Source organism: Zingiber officinale, chromosome 1B, assembly GCF_018446385.1.
Source record: "Zingiber officinale cultivar Zhangliang chromosome 1B, Zo_v1.1, whole genome shotgun sequence".
In the NCBI taxonomy this organism is placed as follows: domain Eukaryota; kingdom Viridiplantae; phylum Streptophyta; class Magnoliopsida; order Zingiberales; family Zingiberaceae; genus Zingiber; species Zingiber officinale.
The window spans coordinates 51,099,606-51,112,475 of NC_055986.1; positions in this window are offsets into that span (position 1 = coordinate 51,099,606).

Genomic DNA, 12,870 nt, shown 5'->3' on the forward strand with positions numbered 1-12,870 from the left:
TACACCTCTTGTAGTGGCCGGCCAATTGATGAAAAAGAAGGGTTTTTTTTTTCATTTTGGTGAATAACTCTCATTCAAGTGATCTTCCTCCTCCCAAGCTCTCTTCTTGCTCCTTTCTCTACTGTTGCCGTGGGTTTCAAGCAAGGGAGAAGAAAGGAGAGTGAGTCTAATCCAAGAAGAAAGGTTAGTGAAAGTCACATAGAGATTTTAGAGGAGTTTGTTCTCTTATTTTCTTCTTCTTCCAATCCCATCCGAGAGCATCAATAAGTGCTAGCACACTTGAGGTGTTCTCTTCTCCATCCTTGTGTGTTAGAGAACACATCTTGTTCGTGTGGATACTACTAGAGGTGTGTACATTTGAACACACTCGAGATCCGGCGTACCTTGGACGAGCGGGATTTGCAAAGGGCACGCAACAAGGGTAACCTTCTAAACATGTAGATCTAAGTGTAGATCTAGTTAGTAAATTCGTACATGTAAATTTTGTTTTATACTCTTCGCACGGATCCGTTGGCTAGGGACTTTCGGGGTTTTCGCGACACGAAAAAGCGGTTTTCACGGCCCGAAAAACCCAACACACATAACAACAATCATCCAACTCTAATACAAGCCCAGAGGGCAGAGATAGAAAATAAGTCCCTACAGCAACAGCAGCAATCCGTGCTCCATTGCCTACGCGTAGGTCCACCTCGCCCTTCGCCAATGTCCTGCTATTTCTCAGCGCCTGCACATTAGTAGAAATGTGCGATGCACATCCGGTATCTAATACCCACGATGAAGAAATAGATAGATTGACTTCTATAACATATATATACCTGAAGTGGAAGTCTCACTTCGCTTCTTCTTAAGATCTTCCAGGTACACCTTGCAATTCCTCTTCCAGTGCCCGGTCTGACCGCAGTGGAAGCAGGTAGCATCCTTGGCGACCCCTCCTTTAGGCTGTAGTGCCTTGCCTTTACCCTTGGCTTAGGACATTCCCTTGCCTTTGGGCTTGCCCTTGGCCTTGTGTTTCTGAACCTTCAGAACAGAGTGGGGCTTTGCCTTCTTAAGGTTCAGCTCAGCAGTTCTTAACATGCTAAGCAGCTCGGGCAGTGGCTTGTCAATTTCGTTCATATTGTAGTTTAGAACGAACTGACTATAGCTATCCGGCAAGGATTGCAAGATCAGGTCAGTGGCCAGCTCTTGGCCAAGCGGGAATCCCAACCTCTGTAGGTTTTCTATGTACCCAATCATTTTGAGTACATATGGGCCTACGGGAGCCCCATCTGACATCTTGCACTGAAATAGTGCCCTTGCGATCTCAAATCTCTCATGCCTCGCTTGTCATTGATAGAGTTAACGAAGATGTTCAACCATATCGTAAGCGCCCATCAACTCATGTTGCTTCTGAAGCTCAGAGTTCATGGTCGCGAGCATTAGACAGGACACATCTAATGTGTCATCTTGATGCTTCTTGTAAGCATCTTTGTCTGCTCGCGTGGCATTGGGAGGAGGAGCCTCCGGAATGGGCAGCTCCAGAACGTACAGTTTACGTTCTTGGGTGAGAACTATTCTCAAGTTCCTGTACCAGTCCAGGAAATTTGCTCCGTTGAGCTTGTCCTTCTCAAGGACAGAACGCAGGGAGAAATAGTTCGTATTCGACGTCATGGTTATCTACAATAGAAAAATGCAGAAAATAAATATCATATTCTTTTAAATCATTTAATTAGGCCTTTAACTAAATGATGCTCCCACTGAATTCTATAATTCATGTGGGACAAGATCCACATCATACTAACCCTTGAGTTAGCTTTGGCTAATACGCCCAAGATTTAGTATAATCGGTAGGTAACGATTTACCAATTACATCTCTATGCAACTCTTGTTTATAGGATCATTATCCGCAGTTATATTAAAACTTGAGTTAGCTTTGGCTAATACGCCCAAGAATTAATATAAATGTGATTTATGTCCTATCTTTCCAACCATTGGAAGAATGCCTATAGTTGTACTCGATCCAACCGAGTTATCTAGGAATACTCAATCTAATTGGGTTTGTACTCGCCCATGCGTTGATAAGCGGGACCAAGATTGTCCCTCCGTACCCTACCAAGATAATATGTGTTGCTCTGCTTTGGCAGATTCAACAACACATGTGATCGAGGTAGTGATAGGTATCACGGCACGGTAGGCATTAGAGTTGACGTGATTTAGATCTAATATAATCGTCGATGTGTATCAGATATGCGATAGATCTAATCTAATCGAAAGGGTGCATCTTGTACACGATTTAGATCTAATCTAATCGTTAGGCACTAATTAATTACTAATCATGCATCACATACACACAAGCAATTAATTAAATTTATTTATGATTAGTCATGGCACTACTACGATCTTCTCAAGCCAATGAGAAGATCGGATGGTCAACCTAAGGTCAACAGCTTCTCAAGCTCCTCCCTTTGACCACCTTGTGTTGCTCGCGCCCTCCTCGTAACTCCGTCTCGAGTGGACCTTCCACCGCTCCAATTTTTGTACATTACAATTTTGAAATTCGAGTTACATTCGAGTCTAAACTAATTTACAATAATAATAAATGGAGAAAGGCACGACGCGCAGGTCACGTATCAAATATACAGCACACACAATACAAATGACGGCGTGCAGGCCGTAATATGAATTACAACACATTTCCAATCAAATTGGGTCGTTTTGAGACATGACCATCACAAATTATATATAATTCTAAATTATGTAATTTCCATAATTTTCTGTAATTTTAATACTAATTTTTATAATTTTTACGAGTAAAAATTCCCGGCGGTCCCGTTTAGCGGTTTTCGGGCGCAATCGCGGAACGAATCCCCTTGCGGGGCCAGGGGCAGTGCCCCTACCCTCGATCTAACCATCACGAGTGTCCCTAAGCGATCCTACAGTGCCTTAGTCCGCTGTCCCAAAAAGTTTTGGGGCGAAACCTTGCCGTTTCGGAAAAAGCTTCTCGGTAGTCGAAGCCTACAAGTGTCGAAACACTTGTGCTTCGCTTCTACGAGAAAATTACTCATAAAAATCCATAAAAACTTAAATTTACAAAAAATCACAGAAGCTATATTTTTTATAAAAATTAAACTAAACTCGTACAAGTCTTCGCACGTGGCTCTGATACCACTGTTGGATTTTTCGGGACGCGAAAACCGCTTTTTCGCGTCGCGGAAACCCCGAAACCCCCGCCACATAGATCCGTGCGAAGAAAAATGAAAACAAAATACGAGTACGAGTTTACAAATTCTAAATTTACACTAGATAAGAGTGTTACCCTCGATGCGATGCCCTTCGCTATCCCGCTAGTCCAACGGTTTGTCGGATCTCGAGATTGTCAAAGTAGACAACCCTCTAGAAGTATCCACACGAACACAAGAAGGAGATCACCAAACTAAAGTGTGCTAGCACCTTAGTAGGGTTCGGCAAGATGAGGAGAGGAAGAGCAAGAAGAGAGAGCACTAGGAGGAAGAAGAAGAATGAATCCTTGAATGAAAAATTCAATCCCATTCAATTCTTGAGTGGCTGGCCACAATTGTAACTCCTCTACAATTAATGTGGCCGGCCACATTAAATGGGAAGAGGTTTGTAACCTCCATGAGGTGGCATACTTTGATTAGTCCTCCTAATGCCAAATCACTAATGATGTGGCAAATAGTCAAGTCAAACTTGACTCTTCTTCTTTCTCCTCAAGTCAAGTCAAACTTGACCAAATCTCTTTAATGGTTGATCTAATCTAACCATTTGATTCAAGCCAACTTAATATAATGAATCTAATTCATTTAATTAAATTGATTCAATGAGTCATAATCTAAATTAGACTCATTGAACACATGAATCAACTTGAGTCCAACTCAATTAGCCCAATTTGAATTACTCTTAATCCAATTTGATTCATCATATGAATCTAATCCTCTTGGTTCATCATATGAACCTAATCTCCATCTAATTGTCCTTAGTGTGTGACCCTATAGGTTCTTGTAACGTTGGCAATGCCCCTAAACCCGTTTAGGAACATAAGTAATGAGCGGTATCTAGCAACACATCATTACTACCCAAGTTACAAGAATGTTGAGATCCAACATCACCTTGTGACTACCAATTGTGACTCCTCACAATATATGACAAGTGTCCTTCTATCCTAGACATCTAGATTGATCAATGTGAGGCATAGACCGTGTCATCCTCTGACCAATCTAAATCTTGATCTCCAAGTAGACTCACTAAATCAAATGAGCTCAATATCTCATATTGACTCATTTGGGCATGGTCATGCACTTCGTGGTCTCACTCTATCAAGAATATCGATGTCGCTCCCGTCATATAGGAGGGATAGATCCCATCTACATCACTCACATCCCTCTGCATAATTCGTTACATACCCAGTAATCGCCTTTATAGTCCACCCAGTTACGGGTGACGTTTGACGAAACCAAAGTACATAACTCCTTATGTAGGGATCCATGGTGACTTCAGGTCTAAGGACTAGTAGTCATACTAATAGCCACATGAGAAAGTATATGACACTCATATAACGATCCATGATACTTTCTCATGGCGGGTCATTCAGTATACATTCTCCAATGTATACTCATGTGTCAACTTGATATCTCTATATCCATGACTTCAGAGATCAAGTCATCGAGTAGACCTACATGCTAGTCTTTTTGCATTAACATTGTCCCTGAATGTTAATACTCGACTAGGAATGATTAAGAGTAGTGTTCCCTATATCATCTCACTATCGGTTCAACTAACCGATTGATATAGGTGAGAACCTTCTACTCAAGGAGGCTATTATACTTAGTTTATTTGGCACCAATACAAGTAAGTATAATAACGAAAACAAATGCCTTTATTTATATAAGAATATGATACAACAAGTCCATAATACAATCATCAAATGATTGGCTTTAGGACTCTAACTAACACTAGCACCCGAGCCGCCACCAAGCCGCATGGAGGCGCCTCGGACACTGTTCATCCGAGGTCTAAGTTGCTCCTTTGTTCCGGCAAATTGTGTTAGTCCCAAACACAAACCCTAAAAAATAAAGTTAGCACAGAAACAATATGATAGATATACTTGACAGTCGTCGGACTGTCCGGGTATGATTTCGGATTTCCAACCGGAAACCCTAGGTCAACCTGACGCCTACTGTTCCCTCTATGGGGAATGCGTCCTCACCTACTCCACTCAGGAGATTTCCCTTATGCCAGTGTGATCCTCCAGATCGACTGGATTTTTGCTCAGCGTTCGATGCTTCCGAACTTTCTGCTGGACTTCCGCTTCCCAGCTGATCCAGTCTCTCACCTGGCTCGCGACACCAGGATTTCCACCTAGGGTTACCCCCTAGGACTTTTTCCTGAAGCTCTCGACCCGCCAAGACTTTCCGCATAGAGTTACCACCCCCTATGACCTAGGGTTACCACCCCCTAGGGTTTTCTACCTGCCTAACCGCAGCTAGAACTTTCCTTAAACACTCAATTAAGTACGTTAGATCACAAAACAACTTAACTTTGAATTCCTTTGTCATTATCAAAAGAACGGTCGATCGTCGGATGCTTCACGCACCAACAATCTCCCCCTTTTTGATTTTGACAACTGAAATTCAAAGCTAAGTAAAACGGATGCATAAAGTTTAAGTAAGCAAGCTTAATAAATTTTGAATACACGTATGGTTAAGCTAAAACTTAAACTTTGTCAGGCTCCCCTTAATAAAGGTATTTGAATTTTTGCTTTTGAATTTTGAATTTCTCTACTCTCCTCCTTTGCCATTTATCAAAAAGAATGAACACGTTTGAAAAAATCTTAACTTTTCATAAAGATTTTAGGACAAAGGTAAGAGGAAAAAGACTAAGTAAAGAATCTTTAAGACACTTTAAAAAAGTGATATTTCTTGTAAATCAAATCGCTAAGTAAAATAGTTTGAGCTCGAAGTTAGTTTTCTAAAACTTTATCAATTAATTTTGCTAGAGAAAGATTTTTTCTTTTGTAGCATAGCAAAAGCAACTTTAGTTTTAAACAACTTAGTCAAAATTTTGAAACCTTAGGTTTTTAAAGAGGAAAAAATATTTTGGTAACACTTAGCTTTTTATAATTAATATTCTTAGCTAAGTGAAACCAAGGTCTAAAGAGCAATTTTTCTTTCAAAAAGCTAAAAAAGTTGACTTTGAAAAATACTTAGTTAAATTTTCAAAATACTTAGCTTTTAAAATGGCCAGAATTTTGAAAGCTTAGTCTAAAAAGTACAGCACAAATGACTTTTGAAAGTTTAAATTTTTTAAAACTTAGCTAAATTTGAAAGAATTTTTCTTTTAGACAAATAATTAATTTAAAGCTTTTGAGGGCAAGGGAGGAGCTTCAATCCTTAATGTCCAAGCATGAGTTAAGTTAGATTGATTGTAAATTAGCTAATTTCTCTTTAAGTAAGGTATCAGAGCCTTAATGTTCATGCCTGAGCGATCTCAAAAGGTTTAAAAATCAAGCACGTAGGTTTGCGGCCACATGTCTAACCATTTAGCTACTAGCTGATTACCTAGAGGGAAACAACTTTCACTTGGTTAGTCAAGTTAAGTCAATAGATCTAGTTAGATTTGACTAGTGCTGGAAGACTTGACTTGATTACTATTAACTAGGTGTTTAACGCCCAGACTCATATTGATGCACAGATATAAGCATTCTTGAGTCTAGGTTGTACCCTATGCATCTCACGCCGTTCTATGTTTTTCAAACACAGGCAAGGTAAACCTAGGTGTTTGTGAGATGCTCTGGCTGAATTCTAGGGGAGCATGATTTCTAGGGTAGAGCCTAAGCTAATTCCATGTTTTGAAAATCTAGTAAAATTGGAATTTAAAAACAATATTTTCCTAGAATTTTTTTAACTTAAGATGCAACAAAAAAAAATGTAGGAAACTGATTTGAAAATCAAAAACTATTCTACCCAACATATTACCATTTGTGCATATTGTAAACAACTAAAACTCATAACCATAAATAAGTAGAGGTCAACCAAATCCTAGTACAATCAGAGAAGACAAATAGTTGTCTGGCCAAGATACATCAAGTGATAGTGTCAAAAGGCAGGATCATCGAAAGCAGGATCATCAGCTGGAGGTGGTGCAAGAGGCTGCTCGGGTGCAGGCTGAGGCTGTCCCTGGCGCCGTATCTCGCCTCGGAGAGACGCGAACCCTGCAGCTATCTCGGAACGAAGAGATCGGAGGAAGCGATGGCTATCTAGCACAGCCCGTCGCGTCTGAATAGACTGGATCTCGAGTCGAGCGAGTCTGTCCTCGACGGAAGGAGGTGCCGAAGTTGAAGGCCCGGCTTATGTGGAGGGTCCGACAGAGGTGGAAGGATCTGCGAAAAATTCCTCTACCAAGAAGTTGGGCCACTCCTCACCCTCACCTGGTACATCCTCGACCTCTGGAGCAACAGGAGCAGCGAGTGGTGGTGGTCGGCCCTTCCAGGCCAGAATCCCCTCGGTAGTGACCTCTACACCCGCTAATCTAAGACTACGTTGACCTAGCTCATCATATATAGTAAGTGGGATGAGTGCCCCTCTGGTAGTGTCTATCCTAGAGGTGGAGAAAATCTGGGTCAGGATATGGCAGTAGGGCATATGGATCACGCCAGACGTGACTGTACTAGATGCCTGAATGATGTTATAAAACATATGCAGTGCAATATCTATATCTAGGCGCTGGCTAAGAGCGTACAAAAAGAATGAGTGGGATGATCGCATCTTCGAGACGTCTCGAGATGTGATGGGCAGGATGCATGCTGTCAGGACTCTATACATAACATAGTCCTGAACTCGAAGAAGAGTAGACCTGAACTCAGTCAGGCCAAAGGGTCTCTCCTCCCCAAAAAAATGCATGTAGATGTCGTCTAAGGTAATATGGGAATAAGGATCACCGAATGGTAGATCCCTACTCGGGTAACATAAGAATGTACATGGAGACTCCCTAAGCTCTAAGCTAGTGCGAAGTAGGGAGGGAGTAAACTGAATGTCAGTTCCACCAACTCTGGTGGAATAGGTGTTATCATCAACCTTTTCAAGGTTGTGATAGAACTGGGCACACAAGTCTTGATTCACTGTGGTATTGTAGTCAACCAGTTTATCTAGGTGATAGTAGTCTATCATCTGAACCGCGAGGAGACAAAATTGGGCAAAAAATGCCCTACCTATATACCTAGGTTTAATGGATTCAAAGGTAAACCTAGCAAAATCTATCCTATGTTGTTCCGAGGGGAATCTAGGGTCCGTAGAAGGGGCCCTAGCCGGTGTAGGATCAACAATGCGACGTTTCCTATTTTTGACAATATATATAAAAAGATGCAGAATAACTACAAGTAAGGACAATAGGGAGGTTTGAGATATACCTAGGAGGCATCGCTAGGAGTAGAGGAGAAAAAGGTGGGTTGAAGGCGCCTTTGACGACGAAATTGCACGCTGTAGAGAGGGAATTGTGGACAGAAAGAACGAACAGAAATGCTTCTGTTCGTTTCTGAAATCTCGAGTTGGAGGCGCCTTATATGGTTTTTAAGGTGCCTTCATTGTGACGTTAGAGGCGCCTCGGAGACCATCCGAGGCGCCTTTGGTTAAGGCTGCGGGAAATTTCCCGCCGTGATTAAGCGCTCATCCCTCGTGTGGGAGGCGCCTCCGCTGGGTGCCTACGTGTCCCTTTTTTTTTACAAAATTTTTAAACGTTATGTTTAATTAAAATAAATTAATTTTGAAAAATAATTTTAAGTTAATTAATTTTGAAAAATAATTTTAAGTTAATTAAATTTTGAAAAATAATTTTTAGTTAATTAATTTTGAAAAATAATTTTAAGTTAATTAAATTTTGAACAATAATTTTAAGTTAATTAAATTTTGAAAAATAATTTTAAGTTAATTAAAGTTTGACAAATAATTTTAAGTAAAATAAATTTTGAAAAATAATTTTAAGTTAATGAAATTTTGAAAAATAGTTTTACGTTAATTAATTTTTGAAAAATAATTTTAATTTAATTAAATTTTGAAAAATAATTTTAAGTTAATTAAATTTTCACAAATAATTTTAAGTTAATTAAATTTTGAAAAATAATTTTAAGATAATTAAATTTTGGAAAATAGTTTTACGTTAATTATTTTTTGAAAAATAATTTTAAGTTAATTAATTTTGAAAAATAATTTTAGTTAATTCAATTTTGAAAAATAATTTTAGGTTAATTAATTTTTGAAAAATAATTTTAAGTTAATTAATTTTGAAAAATAATTTAAGTTAATTCAATTTTGAAAAATAATTTTAAGTTAATTAATTTTTGAAAAATAATTTAAAATAATTTAAGTTAATTAATGAATTTTTGAAAAATAATTTTAAGTTAATTAATGAATTTTAAAATCAAATTTCGAATTTTAATTCTGATTTTTAATTTAATTTTAAATTAATTTTAATTACGAATTTAATTTTGAATTTGAATTAATTTTAATTACGAATTTAATTTTGAATTTTATTATGAATCTAATTTTGAATTTTAATTAATTATGAATTTTAATTTCGAATTTAATTATAATTACGAATTTGAATTTCAAATTTGATTCTCTTTTAAATTTTTATTTCTTAGTCATCTCACCCAATCTAAATTTTCAATCAGGTAATCCTACAATATATGTGAGATGAATTAAGTTCAATTTTAGAGTTTGGTTTAACTTTGTGTTAGATTCAGGTTTAGCTTTGGGTTCAACAAGTAGGCGTTCTTTGAATAAACTTCTGGGCTATGGTGAGTCACAAGGACATCATTAAAGTAACCATACCTTCGAGGTTTTCCAAATAGTCCTACCCATTGAACTTAATACAAAACCTTGGTCTAACTGGTTAAGATCCATAAAGGGTAGCTTCGGTCAGTTCCACTTAGCCAAATGCACCAGGTCGAAGTCATATCTTCCTAGACATGTGATGACTAAGTTTCCCCAACGTACTATCATCCAATACTTCACCAGTACCGTGGGTCAAGTTAAACCTAGCTCATTTTAATCTAACCTTAATTACCCGACTAGGTAGTCTACTCTTGTTTACCCTTATCGGGTGAATTAATTTCGGAGGTGCTAGCTATTCTGGAGCCTTCCTTTGGATTTTAATTTGATTTAGTTTGAATTTAATTTAATTTAATTTAATTTGATTTTAATTTAATTTAATTTGAATTTAATTTGATTTTATTTTAATTTAATTTGAATCTAGTTTTATTTTTATTATTTTTCTTCTAGCTCCTCCTAGACCATAGCCTCGATATGGTCTATCGAGGTAATGTATTCGATCCTTAGGGACCCAATATTGTCTAAGTCCAACTTGATTGATCAGGTTGGACTTGGGGACCCATGCTTGGACCATTTTTCTATTTGTTCTTTGTATAAGTGATAAATATGACTTATATTTCTTTTTCGATTTGAATCCTAGTCCAGTTCTATTGTAGATTGCCCTTTGTGTTCCAAGAATTAAGTCAAGGTTCTTGGAACCCAAAGAGAATCGTTCTAATGTTTTCTCCAGATCCTTTACCTGAGTTTTCAGGCTAGCATTCTCTTCCTCATGTTTTTGGACTTGAGTCGAGTTTCCAGTCTGAACTGGTTCAGTCAAAGATTCAGAGTTAGTCACTTCTTTAAGGACAACTACTTCCTTTAGAAGTGACTTAATTCTTTGATTAGACTTAGCTAGTTTTTGTAACAAGTAATTGACTAGATTGTTTAGTCGAGGGATACTTACAGAGGGATCGAGCCCTTTGAAAACGGATACGGATCCGTGGCTTCTTTCTGATTCTGCTTCCGACTCGCTCTCGCTCTCGGACACATCGATCTAGTCTCGGGTCATCAGGGTAAGAAGGCTCGTCTGTTCGAGCTCGTCGTCGGTATCCTCTTCTGAAGATTCTTCAAAGGTTGCTTTTAGCACCTTCTTCTTCCTCTGCTTATTTTCATCCTTCTGATTGGGGAAGTTGGCCTTGATTTGCCCCTTCTGGTTGCACCCATAACAGATCACCTCAAACTTGACCTTTGAGCTGGGTTGAACCTCCTTTGATTGTATGACTTTCTTTAGGTCTCTCTTATTGAATCTCTTCTTCTTCTTGTAGAGCTTCTTCACAAGATTCACAAGTTCGGAGGTCAATTCATCGTCTTCATCATCTAAGTCGGGTTTGACTTCCGATTCAGGTTTAGTTCTTCACCGTGATCTTGGTTCGCGTGTTCGACTGGTACCTGCAACCAAAGCAATACCTTTCTCGATTGGCTGTGTATTAGTTTGTTCATGCAATTCGAATTCTGGGAACAATTCGTCTAGTCTAATGGAAGTTAAATCCTTGGAGACTTTGTAGGCATCTACCATCGATGCCCACAATGTGCTCCTCAGAAAAGCATTAAGTGCGTACCTTATAATGTCCCTGTTCTCGACCTTTTGCCCGATAGCGTGGAGGGAGTTGAGGATGTCTTGAATCCGTGCATGGAGTTGACTTGCTGTCTCTTCTTCCTGCATTTTCAGATTATATAATTTATTGAACAAAAGATCTCTCTTGCTTACCTTGGTGTCGAAGGTGCCCTCGTGGAGTTCGATCAGCTTCTCCCAAAGCTCTTTTGCATTGGAGAACGGTCCAACTCTATTGAGTTTCTCCTTGGTCAGTCCGCACTGGAGGGTGCAGGTCGCTCTGGCATCAGCTTCCACCTTCTTGATTAGGGTCGGTTCCCATTTTTCGCAGGGTGTCGGCTTGCCGTCTTCATCGGTTCATAGTTGTATTCCAGTCTTGATAATCATCCACGTGTCGAACTGTGTCATGAGAAAGGTTTCCATTCGCCCTTTCCAATATCCGAAGTCTTCTCTGGAGAAAAGTGGGGGGGGGGGGGGGGGGCGCGAACGGTGCTGAAACCTTCTTGTTGGGTCATTAGAGATATGCAAAAACAACGACAAAATAGAAATGTCCCAAGACTAGGTCTTGGATTAGCAGTGCGGGAAAATAAGTTAAGAAATAGCGAACTCGAGTGGTGTTGCACCAGCCTCGAGCAAAAACCGATTCGAAAAAAAATAATTAGAATATAGCTATTAAGTTAATTCTAATTGACTCCGAAAAACTGAAAATACCATGAAAAAATTGCGTGATTGGTGGTTGCACCAGATCAATGTGACCCCGCTCTGATACCAATTGTTGGATCGAAATCGCTAGAGGGGGGTGAATAGCACTCATGACTTTCACTTTTCGTTTCGGAAATCTTACGAGTAACGCAGCGGAAATAAATAAATAAAAACAGCCAACACACAGAAGACTCCAAGATTTACTTGGTTCGGAGCCTAGGGCGATTCCTACTCCAAGGCCCGCGATCGTTGATCGCTTACTGTGGGCAACAACTATATCGCGGAAAAGTTTGTACAACTGAGAATTACAATAAGTGCAATAATTAAAGTAAGCTTATACCGACGATAGAATCTTAGAATTGCGGAGCTCCGGGTCGTCAGAAGCTTGTAGAAGCACTTCAGGGTGTTTTTGAGGCAGCGCGTTGTAGCTTGATCGCTTGGAAGATGATGTTTAGAGCCTCTACCTCAAACCCCCTTTTAAATAGTGCTGGAGGCGCCTCCAAGCCTGTCCGAGGTGCCTCCAGGCCGCCAAGTCGTACGCGTGGATCAGCTCTGATCTGGTCGCACCTTATCCCACTGAAGGCACCTCCAAGCTGCTCCAAGGCGCCTTCAACGCCTGGTCCAAGGTGCCTCCAGTGTCCTCCGAGGCGCCTCCAGCGTCTCTGGATAGCTGGCTTCGGCTAGCACCCGAGGCGCCTCCAAGCCCCATGGAGGCGCCTCGGACACTGTTCATCCGAGGTCTAAGTTATTTCTTTGTTC